This window comes from Tympanuchus pallidicinctus, unplaced genomic scaffold (assembly GCF_026119805.1).
Source record: "Tympanuchus pallidicinctus isolate F22 unplaced genomic scaffold, pur_lepc_1.0 scaffold25, whole genome shotgun sequence".
In the NCBI taxonomy this organism is placed as follows: Eukaryota; Metazoa; Chordata; class Aves; order Galliformes; family Phasianidae; genus Tympanuchus; species Tympanuchus pallidicinctus.
The window spans coordinates 5853069-5877491 of NW_026294742.1; the positions used below are offsets into that span (position 1 = coordinate 5853069).

The 24423-nt window shown below is 45.5% G+C and overlaps 1 protein-coding gene across 1 annotated transcript in view; it reads left to right on the forward strand.

Moving 5' to 3' along the window:
* Positions 1-1112: 1112 nt before the first annotated feature.
* Positions 1113-24423, forward strand: part of RASGEF1C (RasGEF domain family member 1C) — a 71329-nt gene continuing 48018 nt past the window's right edge. The window contains exon 1 of the mRNA XM_052689970.1: positions 1113-1293. The gene's annotated coding sequence lies outside the window, so the exon portion shown is untranslated. The remainder of the gene's footprint in view (positions 1294-24423) is intronic.

Consider the following 24423-nt stretch of genomic DNA (forward strand, 5'->3'; position numbering starts at 1 on the left):
GCCACCCTGGGCTAAGAGAGTTCCCTAATCCCGCTTATCTGTAGTATTTACACTCCTCACAGCACCCAAGTGTCAGCAGGTATAAGGGCAGCCACGTTTCAGCTTTGAGTCATCAGGGGAAGCAGTCAGGTCCAGGGCCTGTAGGGACTGGAAATCGTAACCTGGGGTTGGCTGCGTGTGCTCTGCAGGATGATTTGGTGGGCTTGATCCATTTTCCTCACACACACACATAAAACACCCACACATCTGGCTTGTATTAGCGTGCCCTCATTGGCAATTGCTCTAAAGACAAACTCATCTGGGAAGAACTGGAGTGTCTGAACCAGCTGCAGCTTACCCAGCCTGTGTAGAGCACAGGTAGAGCAAAGGAGCAGCAGAGGACCTGTGCTGTCATGCTCAGCCAGCTCTGGGCATCCTAGCGGCCAACCTGACAAGGTGCCATGCTTCCAGAGAATAGCATTTCCTGAGCATCTGCAATAACCTTTTGTTTGTAAATCTGAAATGCCATGCCCTCTTTTCCTACGCCTAAGCCCAGTCATTTTGCTTTTCCGAGGACGTATACTTTCAGAAATAAATAAATTAACACCATCCTTTATTTTCACTATTTGGGAGCCAAAGGCATCCATCAAAGTCACAGCTCTCTAATCGTGGGGTTCGGGGAGCTGGAAACACAGGGCCTTTCCCATACACCGTGGGTCTGCAGGGAGGCGAGGACAGGGTTTGGCTGCAGTCTCTGCCTCGAGCAAGGAGGGACTGCGCGAGACGTTTCTTTCGGAGGAGAGGATTCTGATCAGCACAACTGCCAAAGCCAATTACCAAGAGGAGGACGCTATAATTATATCAGGGAACAGCTGTACTTCATTAGGAGCCCTCGCGGGGCGGCTCGATGCTCGGCCACGTACGCACGGCCGCTTTACGCCTTTCCTCGCCTTCCTTCTCTGCCCGAGCTCTGGCACGGCCCCGGGGCGCTGCAGCTGCCGGCTCTGTGCCGTGTCCCTGCAGCTGCACCTGCCCCGCGCGCCGCGCTCGCTGTCTCGCTGCCGGTCCCGTGCCGGACGCGGCGGGCAGGCGGCGCTCTGCGGCCCGGCTGCGCTGGGGCTCGGGGCGGTGCGGCGCGGGCTGCTCTTCCTCCTCCTCCTCCTTCTCCTCCTCCTCCTCCTCTTCTACCGCCGCCGCCGCCTCCTCCTCCGCGGATGCGGCGGATCGCGGGGCGGCTCTCGCCCGCAGCGGGCTCCCGTCGCCCCACCGCCCCCATGGACAGCAGCGGGGGCAGCAGCGGCCGCGCGTAGCTCGGTGAGTAGCCCCGCTCCCCGCCCCCCAGTACTGCGCTGCCGCAGCTCCGCGTCCCCCTCCCGCGCTCCTCTCGCCTTTCCTTCCCACCTAAAAACCCGGCGGTTCTCCGTGGGTGCTGGCGTGGGGACCCGCCCGCTTCTGCCACCTGCTCCCGGCTCCCTCCGGGCACTGCGGAAGCGATTCCCCGCTGGCTGCTCCCGTACGGCTCTGGCGGCTCGCACCGTCCTGCCTCCCTCTGCTCAGAGTCCTGGGTTGGGCTCCCCGGCAGCTGTTCCAGGCTGGGACTTCAGCGCTGTCGGTCCGAGAGTTATTTGCTTTCGGCTAAATTTAATTTAAACTGACTCCGCGGTCGTAAGGGAAGCTCAGGGAAAAATGTCAGTTTGTGAATTGTTTTGCTTAGCTCGGATTTAAAGATCTCTTCCCGTATATCTGGTAAGGATTTATTTTCATAAAATGATTTTGCGGTGTTTTATTTGCTCTTGGAATTTAACAGTCTTCCTAGGCAAGCCAGGTTTGGTGGAAGCTGAATTCATCAGCTCCGAGGCACCAGCAGTGCCCTTGGCCGTAACAGGTGCAGTGTGCATATTCTTATGAACAATGAAATGGTTTCAGCATTCAGGTTTATTTGTATGCAGTGCATTTCTGTGGCTCTGAAGAAATTGTCATGCTATGTTATGTCAAAGATGTGCTTACAGCAGGAGCGCGTCCGTAGCACCTAATTACCAGGGCATGAGGGCAGCTGCACTGCCCATCAGCACGGGCTTTGATAGCCAGGGTATTCCTGGGTGACACAGCGTAGCTTGGGGGATTTGGTGCTCTGTGTTGGTGCTGGCTCTCTGGGATGACCTGGTACAATGTGAAACACTAAGAGGTTAGGGGGAACAGAGAAGGGTGGAGGAGGAGCTGTGCCCAGGTTGTATTCTCTGGACCTGATGGTCCTCTAAGGCATTTTCCTGCCCCTGAGATTTCCAGGCAGGAGGGTTGGTACACCTTGTGTTGTTGCTAAAACCTAAAATACTGATGTGTGTATTGCACAGAAGACATTTCCTGGACAGGTATTTCCTAGTTCAAAAGAATGTATTAGAGTAGATGTAACAGAGCCTGTATTTCAGAAGCTCTATTTGAGACCACAATCCAGAGTGACACCATGTCAGTAATTGATTTAATGGGAGTCATTCTGGACTTAGATCAGAAGGAAATTAGACTGGAAGTTTAATTGCTTTTTCTAAGCCAACAGGTCTATTCCAGCAAGCCTTGCCAGGCTCAGCCCCTGCTTTAACTGCTCTGTGGTGCAGCATCTCCTCTTTTGCAGAGAGCGATGCTCCTTGCCACTGCTTTTCAGGAGTGCATTGTCCTTGCTTAGTTTATTATGGATGAGAGGAGTGGACTGCTTGGGATAAAGAAGGGTTGGGTAAAGGGGTGATATGGGGAGTGATTCACTTTTTTATCCTCAAGTTCTTTCTAAATTCCATGGAAGACATGATAGAGCGAAGTATGAGTCAAAATCCTAGCCGGAGAAACATTGCTAGCAATGAAGGATCTGTTAGAGGAGTCCTCCTGGGTGATGCTACAGAACAAAGAGAAGGCACTGGAGATGTCAGAGTGGTTTTAGCTTGTTGTCAGAGATGTTCTGACACTGCACAAGCTTGAAGCTGTGCCTTGCTACTTACCATCCATCATGAGAAGTGATGCTGCTGCTTTTGGGAGTCACGGTGGTGTCTTCTGGGTCCCTCTCCCAGGGATTTCCCCCCTGCTGGGCAATAAGTGTATTTTGTGGTGTTCTGTAGTACCTACAAGCCTTGGGATGGCGAAGTGTCTTGCAATGGGAGACAAAACCAGCATTTCTACTGCTGTGCTGACTTCGCCTGGACATCTTGCAGCCTCACCCAGCAATGTAATTTCATCCCCTGTCAGTTTTGGGTTATGGGAGGTGAGGGTAGGAGTAAACTTCTGTCTGCTCTGAGGCACAGCATTTTGTATAGTTCTAATTTGGTCAGCCAAGGAAGATAATTACCTTGTTAACCCTTTGGAAATGACTGCTATAGCTCCCCCTGGTTTATTAAGTTAAAAGTGGTGAGTGCTGTTGCAACACAGTGCACCTTGCAAGAAGTCATTAGTTGAGAAAACATTTCTACTATACCATAAATCACTTCACCTAGGATGCTCAGTTGAAAGAACTTAGTGTTATTTAATAAATTTGGGGGTAATAATCTTAAAACACTTTTCAAAAATCCCTTGAGATAGTCAAGAGCCTTATTTAGTGAGCATGTTGTGTGATTTTGGGCTGGGCACAGAGTGGTTTGTCCTTCTCACATTGCTGGCGAAGCATGATGCTGCTGTGAGTAAGCTGGGTAATGTTTACAGATCTGCTGGAGCAATCAAGCACTGGATAGTCGTCCTTTAATTGCCTGAGGCTTTTCTTGCTATGTGTGCTTGTTGAACAGAGTTTTGAAAATCATCTCTGGAAGTCAGTTATTTGTTTATGCTGCTGACACTGATCTGGAGAGGGATACATCTGTGCTGTAGTTAGGAACGCAGCTTGAAGCGCTTTTTGTTCTCCAGCAGTGCGTCTGTGACCACGTGCAGCTCAGCTCAGCTCACCTGATGCTGTGAGAACCTTCAGTTGTGCTGGGTTCAGCTGTGCCAAAGTGCTGCCGTGTCCTTGCTGGAGTGATTGAGGCACCTGCAGGGAACCAGGAGACCCTTCTGCACCTCCTGACCAGCCAGTGTAGGAGGTTGCATAGCCCCAGGCCGTTATCTTGGCCAGGAGTTCAGCACGATTTAAGAATGAGTCAGATATTTCACAGAAACAAGGCAAGAGAGATGAGTGTGTGCTTTAAACAAACAAGGCTTTAAGGGGAAAGAGAGTCAAAAGCTTTTTGCTTAGCGTTTATGTCCTCTCTGATGTAGAAGGCTGAGGAAATGATGCTGCCCATGCCTGCTGCAAGGCTTTTGCAGCGCTTGTGAGCTCCTGCTGGCAGTGCCTGTCTGCTGGGAGAACCTATTCTCTCACTGCATGCAGTAATTAATAGGCTTAGGAAATTGATTCATAATCATAAGTTTAAATGTACGTGAAGGGTTTCCTAGAAAATCTCGTTTGTTTATTGTTCCACTTTTCCTTGCTCAAGGATGTTTTCTGCTTGAGCATACTGCTTGCATGCTCTAGGGTGCTTCTTTCCAACAGCATTGTGTTGGTTATGTTAGAAAGGGTTTGTCTCAACTAACTCACCCAGATGCTTTTCCCACCTGTGTGTTTCTTCAGTGATGCAGACATCCAGCAGGTGCATAGCAGAGGCCTTTCCCCTGCTGGTTGAATGTTTACTTGGGTCCTAAGTATATCTTTGGGCAATTTGTTTTGGAGCTGGGGAGCACTTCTCTCTTTTACTCTCTATAAATCCAGAGAATTTGAGCATATGATTAACATTAACCATGCAAATATTCTCCCTGGACTCATTTTTTGGATCGAAGGCAGTGCTCAGTATGTTGAGAGGATGAAGCCCACAACCACTAAATACAGGGAACTGATCTGCTGCTGTGCTTGTCTGCAAGCATATATGACGTGAGTGCCTGGGTTTATGTCTGTCTGCCTGCCCAAAATCCTTCTGCCAACTGCAGTCTTGATGTTCGTTATCTACAAAGTGCTTGCAAGCATTAGGAAGCCTTTGTGATGCCGCTGGGATGTGTTGTTATTCCCATTTCTCAGACAGATGCTGAGAGAACTTGGTGATCTGCTGAGGCTGCTGTGTATCACTCAGAGCTGGGCATGGAATCTGCAGCTTTGCATACCTGCCCTGTAGGACAGGGAAAGCAGCAGAGTTCTGTGGCAGCACTTGGTTGAACACTGCCAGCTTTTAGCTGTAAGCACGCTCCCCAAATTTCCATCCCACAGCCTCCGAAGTTAACACAAGGGTTTGTCATATCATCTACTGGACCAGATTCCAATCCAAAATACAGTCCGTATGCAGGAGCTCACAATGGCCTGTTGAGGAAAAGAATGTCAAATATAATTTTTCTTTTATCTGCTCTGTCTTGCTATAAGGAGAGCTGCAGACTGGAGGTTCCTTTAACCTGAATGGTCACATCTTAGACTGGGGGGATCGTTTCCATCTTCTCTCCTGTAGGTGCAGTGATGGTTGAGTTCTTGCTGATTTAAAAAAATATTCAGAATACCTCTATGGAGTGGAGAGCCTGAGTTCTAGTATGTAAGTATAGGTACACTAGGTGTGTATGCCTGTGAGCTGGCAAATGAATCCATTTCCAAATCTCAAGTTTGCTTAGTGTTATGATGTGGAATATTGAAAACCAAAAAACATAAAACCATGACACGCTTCTGGCTTCTTCTTTTTCTCCACGGCGTTGTTTTGCTTCGTTTCCTGAAGTTCAAGGGATTTCTCAGAAGCAAATGGGTGAATGTCAGCTGCAGAGGGCTGTGCTTTGTGCTGATGCTGTGTGGCGGTGCAGAGATGAGGGGCTGGGGCCTCTATGCTGCTCTGCCCTTGGTCAACAGATCCCTCCTGTGATGGGGAATGTCAGAGTCCTGGGGAGCTGTGGTGGCTGGGCACGCTCACACTGCATTCAATAACCATGATGAAGGCGAAGCTCTCTGTTTTGAAGCTTTCCTTTGGGAAATGTGATTCATGAAAACATAATATTTTGTGACTGGATTGACTAGAAGTGCCGTATAAGCCAGGTGATGCATCTGAAACAATTCTTCAGTCTCCTGCAGGACAGACATCTTGTATACCTGTGCATGCACAGAGGTGGGAAGGAGAGACGAGCACTGATGGGGAGTTTTCTGCTGTTCCATGCTTTGTGAGAGACCCACGGTCATCCTGGGCTTCCTGTGTCTGTAATGGCATCTTTTCCTTTATCCTTCATAGGGAACCTGTGTTCTTCTCAACTAACACTATGGAATCATAAATGACCCAATCAGCCTTCATCACTGCTCATTAGGTTGGAAACTTGATTAGTTAATAGCAGACCTGTTCTTCCTTTCTGTCCCTACTGCCGCTAAGCTCATGGCATTTACGGGCAGACTTCTTAGTCATTAATATTCTTTGTATTCTTCATCTTTGGCTTCAGAAAAGAGAGCCTTTCATCTTTTGCCTTGCTTTGTTTTTCAGAAGGAGCCAATTTTGACTGGAGGAAAAAAGAAACCAAAAAAACATTTATCTGTAGCTTTCTTAGAAGCTTCCAAGCAGTCTCCCCTGCTGACTTTGTACTTTCACAGTAGACAAACATTGACTTTGTTTCCTCAGTTTGACACAAAATATAGCTGATTTTTTTTTTTTTTTTTTTCCTCTTGGTTTAGCTTTTTGGTTACATCTCAGCAGCTTGGCAGGACAGTATTAATTAGCAGCTATGGTGTATTTCCCTGGAATTCTCAGTCTTTCCACAATGTTTCCATTAGGTTTATAGTCCATACAAGCCCGATTGGTGTAAAGAGAGCATAGGCATCTGAACTTAGAGGTACTGCCCTGATTTGGAACCTAAATGATTATTCTGATTGCTCTGCGGGTTCTTGTTTGGTTCATTAAAAATTGCTGATGTATGCCAGGGTGAAATGTGTGAGGACAAGTCCAATAATAAAGCGTGTTCCTTGGGTAGGGAGTGCTTTCTCTTCATCACTACGTGCTCTCCAGTTATAAGGGGTCAAACCTGGAGTCTGCTAATCTGCAGAGCTGGCAAAAAGGAAGCGGCAGAGGCACAGCAGTTAACTTCTGATCATGTGGAGTCTTGCAGCCCAGTTCTGACATGCAGGACCAAAAGGAAAAAGCTTCTGGCCTGGGCTGTGTTTGGTTTTGGTACAAAAATCGCTTGAGGTTTGCTACATGCTTTTTTTGGCTGTGCCAGCATTCGTATCCATTCTGCTCAGGTTTCCCCACTCCTAGTTCTGATGCAGTGCATGTGAATGCGATCATTAAGTGTGATTATCACATTTTTTGACCTATTTAAAAGTCTCTGGCTGTGAAATTCCAAAAATTCTAATTTAAGCTATAAAAAAAAAAATAAATTAATGTGCCATCACTTACACATTTCATGGCTCATTTCCTGATTACAGCAACTTTGAATATGTACATACAGTCTGTTCCAGTGCATGTGCATAAACATCATACTGCATGTAGGGTCTGGTCATTGAGGCTTGGATCTCTCGTTCCAGAGAATTTATTGTCTACAAATCAGAGCAGACAGAAGAGAAAGCCACAGGTGCAGGAAGCTGCAACTTTCCGTGCTGGTGCAGGCAAAAGGCAAGTTGTTCTGTGGGTCTGTGCTCAGCAAGTCTGGGAAGAGCAAAGACAACTACAGAGGTCTTCTGATATTTCCCATCACTTCATTCAATTCTGTCATCTTATTCAGACAGAAACTCTGCAGACCTTTATCTGCATGCAGAGAAGAGTTTGAGATAGCAGCTACGTGGGTCACTTGATTTTGCTGTTAGGGTGGTACAGTATAAAATAATTCACCAAGGTTAGGGATGCAGCTGCAAACAGTGGATCCAGCAGAACTTACTGGGTTGGAAGTACGAAGCTTTAAGATGGGTTGGTTGGGTGCCTTTTACTTGGGTAATATTTTTCCTATTTTCCATCCAGCTGTCTAACAGCAGGAGCTGCCACAAGTGGCTTTGATTTTTGGAGATGTTTGGGCATTTCTGACTTGACCCTTCCCCTCCACGCTGTCACCTGGGTCACAGACACAGTGGGATTGTGTGTGTTTTTTTCTCAAAGGTCAAGGGTAAGCAACAATACCTATTAGCAGGAAAAAAGCACAGTGAAAGACAGATGAAGTAGTTAATTTCTCTTATTGACACTTTTGGGTCATGGCAAGTGACCACAAAGACCTGATCTGACAGAGTCAAGTAGTTCTATGCTGGAATGTTTTTAGTGATTGCTTCAGTTTTGTGTGGGGCTTTTGTGTGTGTTTTGTTTTGGAACTCAGTTTGTTCCCTCAATAATGCTTGCTGCATCAAAAGTGCCCAATGCAACCAAGGCAGGAAGCCAAGCAAGGTTTGGAAGATCACAGCTTAGAATGCTCTTTATTTTCTCCTCTTCAAAATACATCATTATGATAGTGTTAAGTATGCTAAACCTGTGGCCTTGCAGATACTTCAAAACTGGCTGAAGAATTTGGGGCATGTGAGCGGTTCTTCAGAAGTCAGGGGCAGTCTCTGAGCCTGGGTATTTGCAAATTAAGCATGAGGGCTGCTGGCTACTAGGGGAAAAGACTTTTTTTTTCTTACCACCCTGTGTACCTGGCTCTTTAGCCCTGTGTGAGCTGTCAGATATGAATGTTTGCTTCTGTGAGGTGAACAGACTTTGTACGAATTTAGGATGGGTGCTGAAAGCAAGGTCTGGAGTATAGCAAGGAGGGATGTGAGCCTGGGGAGAGCTTTCTGATCCTTACTGCCTCCATGGAGGCTGCCAGCAGCACAAGCCTCCTGTGCACGTCAGGGATGGGATTTGTGCTTTCGTTCAGTGTGTGCATATGTTATACGTGTAACAACCATTTAAAATGCTAATTTCAATTGCTTTAAAACACCCTTGATAAAACTTTATAAAAGGCAGAGTAGCTGCAGTTTATTACTCGGGTGCTAGATGTGGCTTGGTTCCTTTGGATCCTTCTGTTTGTCTCCAATGAGAAGCTGTTCAGGAGGTGATAGCAAAGCCCTGGTAACACATATTACGTAGTGTACACAGTTGGAAGAGCATCAGCTTGTCATTTGCAGTCTTATTTCTTAATGTGGTGTAGTAAATAATAAATGTACACAAACTCCTATGGAGCATTTCATTCATAAGCTGCCAGGCTGTGGTATGTGTTTTGAAATGCTGTTTTGGGAGCTGTGTTTTCTGGGGTAATTTCATTAACTGATACTAAATGTTTCTCAAATCCGTACAGATCTGATGAGGAGCAGCTATTAGTGATCCTGCTAATAAAAAGCATTTGTGGTTTGTTTTTTTTTTTTTTGTCATTTTGTAGAAGATCTTTTGTGCAAAACCCTTTTGTTTTTTTATTGCATAGCGATTAGCTGTTATTAATTCATGTCAGGAAGATCATTATTGACAAATTGGTGTGCTGAGTGGCTTGGAAGCAGATGCCACCACATCATCTAGGCTAACAAACATTCGAGGAGAATGTGCAAGAGGTCCTTATGAACAGGGGCGGTGACAATAACGCCCTTCTCTTGGCCTTTCTTGTGCCATTCTCTTCTGGGCTACAGCAGTGTTAACAGCTGTGCAGTTTGTGTGTTAGAGCAAGTATCTTGCAAAGGGGAACCACAAATGACAGCAGTATTATGATTAAAGGGCAGTCAGTACTGATGGTGAGCCCAGCATAAAATACAAATCTGGCTGCGTTTAAGAGAGAATGTGCCCAACTAATAAGCAGCTTAACTTGGTGTATTATTGTGAAATAGAAAGAAGCATGAAATATGTGATGTGAATAGTAGGCTGGCTTTCCTTGTCACTTCATATTTATGTTCCTGGAGCTCTCCTGGCTTCACCAGGGTTACAGCTCAATGACACCCGACTGAGTGAGAGCTGGAGTTCCACTTCTCAACACTTTTTTTTTAATAGCACAGCAGTATAGCTGGCGTTCTCTGTTACAGCTTAGATTTGGAGATTTCTTAACAGACAAAATGCAGTCAGTAAGAACTAGTTGGTTCACAAAATGTTTTTTCCAGATCAGATGCTAACGCTGCCACTTGATGCAGCTCTGCTAAAGTGACCTAATGTTCTCTTGGTAATGGGAGATGGATTGGACCATTAAAGTCTGCTTTCAGCCAGATATATTAGCAAATACTAAGACTTGATCCACAGCTCTTTGCTGTCAATAAATGAGCAATTGCTGTCTACATAACATAAGATCTGGTAGAGTTTTGAGCTTTCAAGAGATGGAGAGTGCTTGTCAGTTAAACTGAGATAAACCCAGAGTCTAGTTCTGATCCATTGGAATTGTTCAAAGTTTGTTCTTCGTGGAAAACAGACTCCTGCCTTCTGTGTTTGGCAGGATGAAACGAGCTTTTCCACATCAGCATTGATTGCCTGACAAATGTTTGTGTTTGATAGATAGATTTGCACAACCACTGAACAAATACTACTGAACTACTTTAAGTCACTTCCTTGTTGTTTCTGTTACAGGTAGACAGGTTTTCCTCCTGTGCATGGAGTTGTCATAAGGTTGTTGTCTCTCCTCCCCACCTGGCATGCTTCTTTTTGAGCCACATCCCGGGGTCTCAAAAAGAAAAGCCCATTGTACAAGGCTGTGTGTCTTACGGCTGTTTCTGTAAGCAGCACGAGAAATCTGAGGGTCTGTCTTGAACACCTTCTATTTCGATGTTTTGACAAGGACCGTTTAAAGCTCTTATGGCAAATGATTTTTATGAGCATGTGTGGAGTGGAATGTGTAGTGCTTGAAGTGGTGGGGACTGGGAAGACGTGTGACAACTGCTTTGTGTAAGATGATCGGTGTTTGGAGGAACAAATGGTGCATTGAGATGACAAATGGAGCAGCGGAGGTGCAGCTGGGCTGGCCGGGCTGCTGCTGTGGAAGCGCTGCTGAGCAGTTTCATGGCAGTTTCTGCTGTGCTAAGAATAATAAAAATGCGTTTGCTCTCAGTGTATGGAAGGATTTTGAATGCTGGTCAGTATAAACTGTTTCCTGTTAGATCTGAGTTTTGTTGTAAATTAGTGCTGTAAATCCAATTGATTTAATTAAACCAAGTTCCAGGTCCCTGATGTGCGGGCTTCTCAAGTAGTAATTTTATAATTGCAAGATTTTTAGGCAAATAGATGGCCTCTCTTTTCTTGCCTGCTGGGTGGGGTGTCTGGTGATAATTAGTACATTTATCAAGGCGTCCTCCCCTGCTAGAGACGGGCTGTTATCCACTTTTGATGGCCGGAAACAGTGGGGCAGTGAGATTATGGGACTTATCTAAGGGTGCTGTGTGATGTAGCAAAGAACAAGAGTGTAGCGGTGGCTCCCTGGAGCCATCCTGCTCCCCTGAGTCTTGCATCACTCTTCCTTTGGCCTGTCTTGAGCCTTTGCTGTCCCTCAGGAGGGTGGACAAACACCACACACGCCTGGCACTGTGCCCTGCACCAGGCTCCTGAATGCAGCCGGAGGAGGGGTGTGCTGCCCCGTCCCATCAGTAACTTGGTCTGCTCCCCATGTTTCACTGAGGTTGCTGTGGAAAGTTGTTTTTATTGGAGAGCCTCCTCTGTAGCTTGAAGATGGATCATGATTTTCCATTGGAAAAGAATGAGACTCAGCAAACATGGGTGTGCAAATGGTCTTCCAGCATCTGAGTGACGATGGGAACTTGGTGCTTATTCTCCTCCAGGTGCAGTTGTGCAGTTCGCAGACAGCCTGGGGGACCTGCTGTCTTGCACTGATGTCACTGAGAAAAATGCATCTGGTCCAAAGGGAGGAGAAGCCAGCAGCTTCCCACAGGGGTGGTGGGGAGGGGAGCTGAACAACTGTAGGGAAAGTAGTGAATACTGCTGTTTCAGTAAACAAGTCTTGTTCTTATGCTGCCTCCAAGGGATAAGGTGTTTGGGAGAGCATCACTTGGGCCTTTCATTTGGTTTTGGCCAGAGTCCCCAAGGTGACTAGAACCTAGAGCAGAGAAGGGGAATGAGTTTCCCCACTTTCTTTCCCATTTACTTCAGATAATTCCTAGTTTAAAATATTGAAAAGTTGTTTTTTTTTCTGGCAGAACAGAAAGGGGTTGGTTTCAGTATTAACAGTAGAAGAGATGTTTTTGCAAGGATGTGAGCTAATGTGAAATATCTGAATAAATGCCAATGGAATTTTTTTCTAAAATACTATTTAAAAAAAAAAAAAAGTAAGAAAACAAGGGGAAAAAAAAGTAACCTGATAAAGAGTTGCCTTAGTCTGGCCCTGAATGGGTATTATTGCTGTCAGTGAGCAATGTGCAAGCATGAAGAATTGAGGTTTTGGTATCTCACCTGCTTGGGCTGGGAGCCTTGCAGCGATCTCCTGCTGTTGGCACGCTGGGGAACGGGTGCTGGTTTCTTGGCTTCCTCCTCATGAGATGTTGCACACTGGTATCACACTGCTCTGCTTGGGCTTGGGTTCTTTCACTTGATTTTGAACATGTTGGCCTCCCTCAGTAGTTAGGTTGAACGCAGCATTAATTCCTTCTCTAATTGTTCATCAACAGCTAACATCACGACAAAACCACTCTACGTCAATTAGCTACACACCAATTAAGAACATTTAATTGGACAGGCATCTGAAAGGTTACTGCTTCCTCAGTCTGGGAGTGTGTTAGCAGATCAGCCCGTGCAGCTAACCTTGCTTAGTCCCAGCCTTGCACTAATAAGCAAAATCACTCATTTCCTCACTTACAAATATTTGACCTTTAGCCACAAAAGTATATTGAGGAGGTGACTTAGATCATGGCAGGTTGTGTTTAAAGGCTCACTTAGTCAATATATAGATCTTATTTATATGCATCTTTAACTCATTCATATTACTACTAATTATTGTGCTTGAAAGATGAATGACAGTAAAATCTTTGGAAGAAGAGAAGTTTGTTTGCTGTTATTCTGACGAGACCAGAGAAATCTGTACCCCTGAATCAACTTCAAAAGCTACCTCAATTGGTATTTTTTTCCTAAAAACAAAGATGCTGTCAGCACAAGTCACCGTTTCACCAAAAGGGTCATTTAGCTTTCATAGAAAATAATAAAGAGCTGCATAAATATTCTTCATAAGTTGCTTCTGGATTGTATTAGTGAAATATGTCAGTGTTTGTGGTGTGTGCAGCCCCATGTTTTATGACACCGCTTGAAAAATGCAAGACATTCATATGAGTTATTTGGAGCATGGTGACAAGGCTGACATAGCTGGGTATGGAAGAGCTTTTCCAGGCTTACAGAGAAGAGAGGAAACACAAGTCATCAAACATTGCCAGTGCTGGGAGAAAGCAGACATCAGCCCTGGTGTTGTTAGGAAGATGTCTGCAGAGTACTGCAGGTCTGAGGGTTTGTTTTCCAGCATGACCTGTGCCTCTGGTGGGACTGTTTGCTCACAGGGATGGATGGTTATGAAAATCTCTTCTGTGTGATGACTTCTAGAGGCTTGGCAGTAGGTTTTTTTGATTGCTGTGTGATACTGGGGCTCCACTATAACTATCTCCCATCTGTGGCTTGGCTGAGCTCCCTGGGCAACTGGGTGTGTTACCAAGACGCCATGCTGAGCAGAGCACTAGAAAGGTAGACAGAGACACATCTAAGAAAGGTTGTCTTTGTGTCTTTGACCTCTTGAGAAATCTAAGCTTCCACCTGACGATGCTTACTAGTGAATCTCTGTGCATCCGATGCCTTGCACGCCAGAATGCAACTCCGAGAAGAATGAAGGAATCAGTGGGCAAGCTGAGCTTGACTTTGGGTCGTGAGAAGCAGCATGCCTTGGGCAGCTGAGGAGGTACCCCAGCATCCCTGTCATCTGAAGCAATCGTGCTGTGCCTTTCCTATCTGCCGTAACAATGGGGAGAGTAAAGAGCAAGGAAGGAGTGGCTCCTGCCTGCATCTCTGTGTGATTACATCAAATCCCTGTGCCTTCGCAGTATTATCTCCTTAAAATATGTGTGCCTGACGCTTTTGCTTTAGCACAGTTGAATGCATTACCATCCTGAGTTGCAAAAGAAAAAGCAGGCACTCGCCAGCCTGCTGCAGAGCTATCTGGGAGGATCCAGAGCCAATCTCCCAACGGACAACTGCCGGTTTCAGTCCTCTCCTTTCATGTAGCTCACCTGAAAAAGAGCAAACTGTTGTGCAAAGGAGTTGCTGTATGTGAATTTGAGATACGACCTTTTGTCTTTCCAGCATTTTCTGTCTGCATCACTCCAAAAAGCGGTTGCGGTTTCCCAGCTTTGGACTCTGCCTCTGAAAACGCCCCAGCTGAGGGCTGGCAGTATTGATGCAGTGCGTGGTGTCTTTAGGTGCAGCGCTCACAGAACAGCGGGTGACGGGATTGACAAAACCCACAGGCGGATGATTTGTACTGCAGACAGCAGCACAAAGTGGGGGCTCTTTTGGTTAATGAATATTGAACTTCTCCTGTCTAGCAGCAAGTTGTATCCTGCTCTGCCAATGTGCCTCGTTGTGAGAGGCTGGGCTGCAGACGTGTTGCTTGTGAACCCATTAATTCCTGTCTGGTGGACGAGCGTTCTCCCAACAGGGCTCTGCTGGTCACCTAACGGTTGGTATCATGCAATCTGCTTATTTCTTTTAGTTTCACAGTCTTATTTGTTTTTCTCCTGAAAGCTAAGAGTCTTTACTAGATGCTGGATGCTTTTTTGTAGCTGCCCGCATGGCATTTTATACACAACAATATTCTGCTTTGGAAAGAATTGATGTCATAAATTTGTGCACACAGCAGTCCTTAAATTCAGTTCTATTTGTGGCATGGCTTCCAAAGGGCACATATGTCTCAGAAACATTGTGACTATTGCATGAAATGGTAATTTTAGTGCATGGAAGATCAGCTTCTGATTTATTTTTATTAGTGCAGATGAAAATTACTGTGATATTTCAAGTAGAGCGTAAAATAAATATCTCTAATCTCATTCCATGAGGAATGTTAACTTCCAATTTTATATTCCTTTCCTTTCCCAAGCCACTGTAAAATGCTTGGTATGTGACTTCAGTGTCTATTCTCTCGTGTTTATGTAGGAAGGTTTCTGTCTTTTCATTCTCATGTAGGAAATTTATTTTCATTTCTGTAGTGGTTTATGTATGCAACATGAAATTTCCAGTTCCTTTGATAGTGGAAAATGTCTCATTTTTGACCGAAGCACAGAAACATGCATTTATCCCAATGAACAAAGGCGTGTTAGGAAATGCTGGACACTGCAGGTGAATTAAAAGAATGCTGAAAGTGAGAAAGCAAAGATTTGCTATTAGCAAAAATAGGGGAGCAGCCAGGACTTATGCAAAGGACTGCTTTTCATCTTCCTTGTATCACCCACAAGTGATGGGCGGCGTGGTCCTGATCAGCATCCAGGTAGCCTCCCAGAAGGCTGACTGTAAACTGGGGTGTGGGAATCATCTGGGGGCTCTAGCCTCTGCTTTGGCTCCCTGGTTATTTTGGTGTGAGCTGAGGGGAGGAAAAGCCCTTTGCAGACTTTGGGCTGTGTCCTGTCTGCAGCAGTTTCATCTGCTGCCCTTGTCCATGCCGTGGGGTGGCTGACAGCACGAAGCCTGGTCTGCAAGTGGTGCTTCCATCTGCTGCCATCTCAGGGGTGGCATGCTGTGGGAGATCAGAGTAAGGTATATCCCAGCTGCTACAACAGTGCTTATCTGCTCTCCTGGGGCTGTTCCATTTTCCTTAATGTGCCAAATCTGTGTTACCTGGCATTGCTGATCAGATCACTGAAGATACAGTGATGATTCTCAGGGCGTGGCTCAGTGATGCTGCTCTGAACCAAAGAAATAAGTGTGGATAAGAGGATAAGTTGTATATAAGTCATAGTGTACATTGTCATAGTGTTTCCATCCCTAAGTTAGCAAAAAAGCACAGTTATAGCCCAGCCAGGGCTCTGTATCTGCATATGGGGAGATCAACGCATGGTTCTGTGATGTAGTCCTGTCTGACTGTTGTGTAGAGAGAAAAGCTTCTACGAATGTTGGACAAAGTGATGTTGCAGAAGGGTTAATTGGTAATCTAACAGCATTGTGGGAATATAATAAAAGGTTTTGGAAAGAATCTTAAAGGATTCAAGTGTCTCTTAGAATATTAATGGAGATGTACACACGGGTATCTGCTTGCATGTGTGTAATTGTCAATGCAAAGCCTTTAAATTGGAAATCATTGGTACAGAAGCGAAGTTAAGGTTTAGAATGGATTTAGTTCAAACAGCCATAGGGAAAAGTCAGAGTATTAAAGCACTGAAAAGATGTCCTGCAGGGCATTCGCTTCTGTATCAATATATTGATTATTCTGAAGATGGAGTGGGCACATACTTGGGCCTTCTGATAAGAGGAGACAATTTGGAGGAATAGGAAAAAGAACTGTTCAGTAGGAAATCGATATTAATGTTTCTGCTGAAGATTTTGAGAGAGCTCTTTTTTTCTGTGTCTTCCTGTAGGGTAGGGACCAAGCGAAGCCTAAAGGTGAGGAGACCAGTGTGGTCTAAGACACCACAAGTATAAGGAAAGCAAAGTCATGATTTGAAAATATTTATAATGGTAGGGAATCTACGCTGCTGAAATGACACTTCTGCTGTGAATAATTTAGTGGAATGAAAGTCAAGAGTCTGGTGTCCTGGTGAGTTGACATTGGCTGTTCATGGTGAGAGAGCACAGAGATGTTCTTGAAGATGTAGGGTTGTTGCTTATTGTTCCAGGGCATAGCCTGAATGGTATTTCTGTGTTGGTAGCACATAGGCCAGCAACCGATACCCCTTGGCAGACTAAGGAAGGTGTGAGGACACTGTCAGTCCCAAAGTCTTTTCTCACCTGGGAGCCCACCACGTGGACTGCCCCCTCAGGCTGTGACCTGTGCTAGTGTAAAGGGTTTGGCTGATCTTGCTTCTTCTGTGTCAGTGTTCTTAGTGGTGCCTATGCCATGAGGGTTAAGGGTGTCAGGCACTGGGGACCACCAAGAAAACTGCTGTCAGTGTTGGAGGGGGAGCCAGTGCATGTTTGTGCTCCCCACTGCTGTATCGTCCACATTCTTGGGATGATAATGCCCAAATCAATGGACTTCCTTGCAGTGCTGGGGATGCTTGTCCCCTCCTGCCTGTACACTGCAGTGCAGCACAGTGCCCAAATGCTTGAGCTAACTCAGACAGCACATAGTGCAGTTTGCTGTTTACTGAGTGCGCTGTGGTTTTGAGGAGCTGAGAGGGATAGAGAGACGTGCTGTCTGCATGGACTGGTGCAGAGTACAGAGCCAGTCCATGCCTCTGTGCTGCAGAGCATGCATGTGCCCTGAGGCTCCTATGTTCACAGCAGGCAACTCATCCCTGTCTCTCGAGATTTTGTGTAAAACTTCAGGCACAGCTACAGTGTTTTCTTTGGCTGCTTGGGCTTCATCTTTGACTGTATGGATTCCTCTAGGAGAAATCATTGTATTTAAGGATTGCGTGGTGTCTGCTCACAAATAAACTGCTTGTATTCCAGGATGAAAGTATTCTTGGAATACTTATTTTAGTGCACTCTCCAGTGGGCAGTCTTTTATTCCAGAATAATGGGCTGTTCTCCAATTTAACATAATGTACTTTGTAAGGGTAAGTCTGTAGTTAGTACTGCAGGAAATACACTCATTTACCAAATCTCATTAGTTAAATAGAAACTGGCTTCTCTCTTGCAGTGCATAAAACATCATCCATCATGAAAAGTAGCTCCTTAGTTTTAGGATTGATCTTTGATTTTTATGAGTGATTCCTTCTGGATATTAAAAGTGATTTTTTTTTTTTTTTTTTTTCTGCTACTTTTTTTTTTTTTTTAGCAGAAAAAGGGACCTCAGCTTTAGGAATTATGGCTTAAGATGCTAAGAATTGTCTGGCAACTCTGTGCTTGCTGCCAGGAAGCTGTTACTGTGTTCAGGACAGTGCGTCTCTTCCATTTGATGTAATATTCTACGTGATGAAAAAATAAAGTAGCTTTTTTTTCCTTCCATGTGTAGCCTCCCCCCCTTCCACTTCTGGGCAGCGTGAGATTAATCTTCTGGCTGCCAATCTACAGAGCTTTTGCCCAAGCCAGAGACACTTAGCAATGCCTGCATTGCACCAGCTGTATCAGACAAAACCCATCACCTTTGCTTGGCGGTCTTTATCAATATAACCGTGCAGATGCTTTTCCTCTGCTGCTTCGTCTTTGCTCCTAGCCTCGCTTCACTTTGTCATTTCCAGGTCACTTCCCTTGCCTTTGTCAGCATGTTTAGCATTGCTTCACTTACACGCTGCCCTCCAGAGCACTGTCATGCATATTAAACACATGTCTGGGACCATGGCTTGAAGTGGCCCATCCACTTGGGAGCATTGAGAAGAACAGATGAGCTGCAGACCTTTGGGAGGTTGGTTCTCTGCAGCCCCACAAGCACGTCCTGCTGAAGCCAGGCTGCTCGTGTGGCCCTCATGCAGGTGGGCACGCTGCTTCTGCCATCCCACGCTGCTCTGACTTGTCTTTGGTACTGTCTGCGCCAGCTTATTTTTGTAATGTAATTATTCACGTTGAGCATAATCAATGAGCCACAGAGCAATCAACTGGCGACTCCAATCAGCGGAATTACTTGGGTGGATCAGAGCGAGTTCCTTTTTCTGAAAATGATGTTGTCATTCACACAGAAGTGAGTTCAGGGAAACCTGGTTCTTTATGCAGCATGTGCTGTGATTCTTGGTACTTGTCACATCAGTCTTGTACTGGGAAGATGTAGATCACGAAGGTCTTTAAGTGCAGAAGTGCCACGGTAAAAACCATATGCAGGAAATACTGTAGCTTTTCCTTGCTTCTGGAGTCACTAGTGGGAAGAATATGAAAGTGTTGCAGTTAGTTTTAGCTGGATGTCTGTAGGACCATGTGGACGCAGCTCAGGCCACACCAGAAAGATGGAAGTTCATGCAGTTGTCCAGCAGTGAGTAGCTGAGGCTGATAGCTGCCAGCCCACGTGGTACCACCAGTGTAAATGGGCCATGTACCTTTGGCACCTATGACCTGGGTAGGTGAGTCTTTCTGCCTCTTTCATGTGTGTCCTTTCTTCCAAATCACAGAAATAGTGTGTTTCAGGGAGGGAGGAGAGGTTTGGTATGAAAAATGGCACTCCTTGCTTGGCAGGACTTGGGCCAAGCTTACAGCTGTATGGAGCAGAGGACAAATGTGTGCCCTCCCTTTGCATTTGCCTCAGCACAGCTGTGAGAGTATAATGCAGATTGCCAGCCACGTGCTGTGGGTTTTTTTTTTACGTGCTCATCTCTGCATGTACTGGTTATGTATTATTCTGCAAACCTGCCTCTGTCTCTTGGCTAGCTCCAAAAAGCCATGCACTTGTTTTCTCTCCCACATGTGCTGGACACCACTTGTTTACTGAGAGCAGGGTTTGAAGATTTTACCCTAACTGGGAACTGATGCCAAAATGGATGGTCCCTCTCCTTTTTTGCAGTTGTGCATCTCCTCCCTTGCCTCAGGTTTGCAGGTTGTGTGGCCAACAGCAGCTGACTCATCGGGCTCGTTTTGTGAGTCATTTGATTTTGATAAGGGGCAAAAGAATCGTTGGAGGGTTCCTTCCCCCTCTTGGTGTGTTAATTTTCTGCTAGCTCAGCAGACAGCAGACTTGCCTCGCTTGTCTGCCAGTTGCTCCCTTGCTGGGGAAGCAACAGGCAGCGTGGGAGAGTGGGATGGCTCCTTCATGTTGCGCATGGTCACACCACATTATGTTTAACATCAAACTGCTGTCTTACCTACTTATTGCTTACCTTGGATGCATCTGCAAATGGAAACTGCTGAGCTTTTACGTGGCTGGTGTCGAGTTCTGAGTTTTAAAATAAAGCCACAAATAACTATTTGGCTTTAAAAAGCTAAAATGTTGTGTGCGTGGACTCATTAATTTATTGTCAGACTCATGTTGATTGGGGTAAACAAGAATCTGATGATGACATCTAAATACTTCTACGTTTGTGGGGAACTCTGTTCCCAAGTCTGAGATTGTGTCCACATGGTGGTGGTGATGTTTCCCAAAATGCCTGATCCTCAAGGGGGTGACTCCCCGCCTGTCCTTGGGCACTGAGCGCAAATCCCAGAGTTCCACTCATCATGTCCTGGGCTGTCTTGCAGGACTAAGGGAAGCCAAGGTTGAAGGTATTTTGAATTGCCAAAGCCTTTTCCATTTTGTGTATTTGAAATCCAGCTGAGGAGCTGGATTTGTTTTACACCACTTTACTGTTATTTTAAGAGTTTTGTGTTTCGAATTGGAAGGTTTTCTTGCTTTGTTTCTTAATCTTCATAATAGCTGTTAAAGCAATATGGAAAACCTAAACTAGACTCTTGCTGCCCAGAAAAAAACAAGGATGTTTGAAAACTGTTCAGTTGGGCCTGATTCTTCAACTCAATTCTAATCCGTGGTTTGGAAGCCTAAAATATATAGGAGAAAGCCAAGGTGCACAAGCAACTGTTGCCTCAAAGATACGAGTGTGTCTTGAAGTTTGTCTCCAAGATTGCCTTTGTCTATAAGAACAGGCATGGCATTTGTTGGCAAAGTACTAACTTTCTTATGGCAGCCTTTCTGCAGATTTTAGGCACTAGTTCAGCAAAGCAGAACCATGTGAACAGCTCTTCTGGATGGGATGTTTGTATATTTACTTAATACTGAGCACATGAATAGCCTGTTGGCTGATGCATGTTCAAGCACACATTTAAATGATTTGCTGACCTCAGGCCAACATGCAGATGTGAATATTAAAATGAAAATGTAGGCATCCAACCCAGACTGTGAAGTTGAAATACTTACTTTTCAAAGCAGTCTTGGGGATTTCAACAAACATTTTCCATTAAGATTAATGGAAGATACATGTCTTAATTCCTGGAGTCTGCTTTGAAAACATCAATCAAGCGTTACACTATGAAGCCTTTAAATGCTTGATGTTTTGGCACTGCAGTCTGCATTCTCAGCTCTGTGGCCTTATAACATCTTCTGGTCACTGTTCTGTATTGGGATATAACTGTCCTCACTGCACAGTATTTCCAGTCCCTATGATTTTATCTTTTGCCTCATTATACTTCAAGATTTATCTTAAAATAGCAGTTTCTGCTCCTTGATCATAATGGTACTGTTGATTTCCATTATTCTTTTTATTTAGTATGTGTTATGGGAGGAGATGAACGTTTACAACCTTTCTGTTCATGAAAGAAGGACTTGCAGCACTTGACAGCCTTAACCACAAGTGCTCATGATCCCAGAGGGAATATAAAATTGAGAGGCTTGTGTGTTTTTTGGTGTGTGTGTTTTTTTTGATTTTTTTTTTTGTTTTTTTTGTTGTTGTTGTTTAAGTCTGAAGGTTTTGAAAACAGCTTCCTGGTGGGTGGGAAGCCGTTGTGCTGCTGAGGAACATTCAGAGGCAATGTGGCACTGCAGCCTTACGACCTCCTGTGCACACAGGAACTGGGCACGAGTGTTGGGAGATGGGTTGGCCCTGTTGTGTGCCAGATGTACCTCAGTCAAACCAATCTTTTCCCTGCTTTTCTGGAAAGTACTTAAATTTTTGCCTCCTTGCTGTATCCTCTCCTTAGTGGTGCTCCAGGCATCCCAGCAGGGCATAGCAAGTGTAATTTCCACGTGCTATCCACAGAAATGCTTTTGCTTTTGGAGGCAAAACCTTGTTTTCCTTCAACTCTGCCTTTTGTGTGTAGGCATCGGTGCTTGAGGCAGAGCATTTCATTAAAGATTTATGTAAAACAGGGGCTGGTCTCTGAGGCAGGAGAATAAAGTTGTGCTCCAGAATGCTAATGTGGAGCCGGAGCAGTTTCAGTTTTGCATAACGCAGCACCGGCTGGCACAGCACAAGGATCCATCCAGGGGAGGAACCTTGTGCCATCCTTACCTTTGCCACCCTGCAACTTCATTCATGTTTTGGGGTATGTGAGGGCGATGTGAGCTGTGGGCAGGCTGTGTTGAGCGTGTGCAAGGAACTGCTGATGGCAGCCCAGCATGGAGCAGGGCAGTATGCTGAGGGAACCTTGGTTGGTAGGAGAGAACTGGAACCGTGTGGCTTTGTTCCCTCTTTGCCCTGTCATTCTTCTGCAGCTGGCATGTGCAGGTGAAGCTCAGCTGGTTTCCTCTGCAGAAAACCCTGATGTGTTTAAGTTTTCCAGTGCTTTCTTGTAGGATATTTGGTAACCCTAAGAGTCTGCTGGTTGTGGAAACCCACAAGTGACTCCGTGAGCGTGAGTGAAGCATTGCTACAGAACTGGCAGTCCTTGCAGTTGCAGTGCTCTGGAAATCTGATATACAGAAGAGTGCCAGGCTTCCTGCAGAGCCATGAACAGGGCCAGGCCCAGCCCCAGCTCCATGCAGAGCAACTCATGCAGAGCCCAGGGAGCCCCTGTCTGATAGCAGTAAGGAGAAACCTAGCAGCATATGGAGCTCCCCTTGGGCTTTGCAGCTGCACACTGGCACCCATGGTGTTTTTTCAAGACTGTGTTGTTTACTTTTTGGTGACAGGTGTAGCTCCTGTTCTCTGCTTCACAGGCAAAGATTCTTCTGTAAAGATGTCCCCAGAGCTCCCTGGGATTGCCATCCTTCAGATGTGCATTTGAGTATTGCTGAGCTGCTGATTTGAATGTAAAGGCATGACAGGAAATGGGTTTTGTATTAATGGAAATGTAATTATGTGTGTTTAGTAAACTAGTAGAAGTAATTCTAGAACACAAAACAAAGCAAGATTTGAATACTTATTAACCAAAAACAATGGTGGTTGCTGCACACCTTGCAGTAAACACCTGTCTCCTATGGGATGGGCTGTAGGTGTTGTCACACTTGCTCAGAAGCAGCAGATGACCACCATGTAGGCACAGCGTTGGAGGTTTTGGCCGACGTGGCCTTGAATTCTCTGCTATATGAAGATCCTCTAAGATGCAGGATGAAGGACTGGACCAAGTCTGCGCAGGTAGTGCTGTCCCAGCTATCCTGGAGATAGGATCTCTGCGTTCCTTTGAAGTTGTTTGTGGAAGGCCATGATAATGTGGAGATTTCTTGGGCTCTTTCCCTCTGTGCAGCAGCTCCTGCTGGAGTCAGAGGCCAAAGAGCCACGCTGTGTGTATATGAGAGGGAAATGCTGCTATAGAACTCTATGGACGTGCAGAGGATGGTGGGTGGCAAATGGTCTTGTGCAGGGACACACGGGGTTGGGACTGAGATATCAGCTGCTGCACTGTAACTGAGAGTGGGAAACAGCTTTGAGTGGGAAAACCCAAAGGTAGGTGTGCACTGTTCTGGTGGTGTGAGCTACCAGCTTCCATCAGCTGGAGAAAAGGAAGGTGTAGAATCCCAGAACAGAAATGGTTTTGCTGCTTTCACTGTTCAGCTGAGCTAACTGCAACCTCTGACCATCTTGTCTGCAGTGTGCATCAAGTTAAGGCTGTGTGAGTTGGGAAGTGCATGTTCCAGTGCTTTTAACATCAGTCATCTGTGTGGAGGAGGCCTACAGTATGTATGCTTTAACAAGCATACACCTGGAGGAACACCTTCAGCTAGATTTTGTTGTGTTTGCCAGAGGCATGTAATGTTAAGCCGATGATTTTTGCAAGACGGAGTTCTGAATGACTTTGAATTCTTTTGGCTAAGTCAACTGGGTTGCTGGGGGAGTAGAGCTGTAAGAGAGGATGGGCTAATGTTCTTATCCTAAGCAAGGAATATTTCTCTAGTTCTCCTAAACTGTGGAGTATGAATTGAAAAAATCCAAATCTGTTTCCTCATTTTGATGCAGGCTCCATTTTTGGCAATGCAAGAGACACAGGACACCAAAACGCCACTCAGTCTGTCTGCTGCCTCCCCAGCCACCAGAGCCAGCAGCTGTCAGCTCCCAGTTGCTTTTAGCAACTCTGCATGTGAGCTCTGGAAATGGCTTTGCAGACATTACAATGTAGGGTCCAAAACCATCAGGCTGGCAGTGACAAGTTGTTGTTTCCCAGCAGCTTTGGAGGACAGGGTATACTTGAAATAAATCCATCAAGTAGGGTTTCACATTGGTCAGGGCTTTAAGCAGCAGTTTACTGAGCTTATTTATGATGTCGCACCCAGGAAATGAAATGGAGAAATGTCAAATGCTTTCAACAAACACCAGCACAATTTAATGCCCCCTCTGCCTTGCTTGGATTTGTGCCTAATGCTTATTATTGCAATAAACCGCATTCGCATTCTAGGTGGTAAATGGAATTCACCCAATAATTAAAGCTACGAATAAAATACATTTATTCATCATCTTCATTCCCAGCATAGTTTGCATTCTTAGCGCTAGATATGGTACAAAAATGTGCACCTGCACATTTTAGCTGTTTGTAAGGCGTAAGGACCAAACCTGTCTGTGAGAGCCTTGGGAATCTTAAGCTGAAGGAAAACCACACAAAAGCTCGAGCCAAGCAGTTCTCTTACAGGATGTTTCCAGTCTCTTCC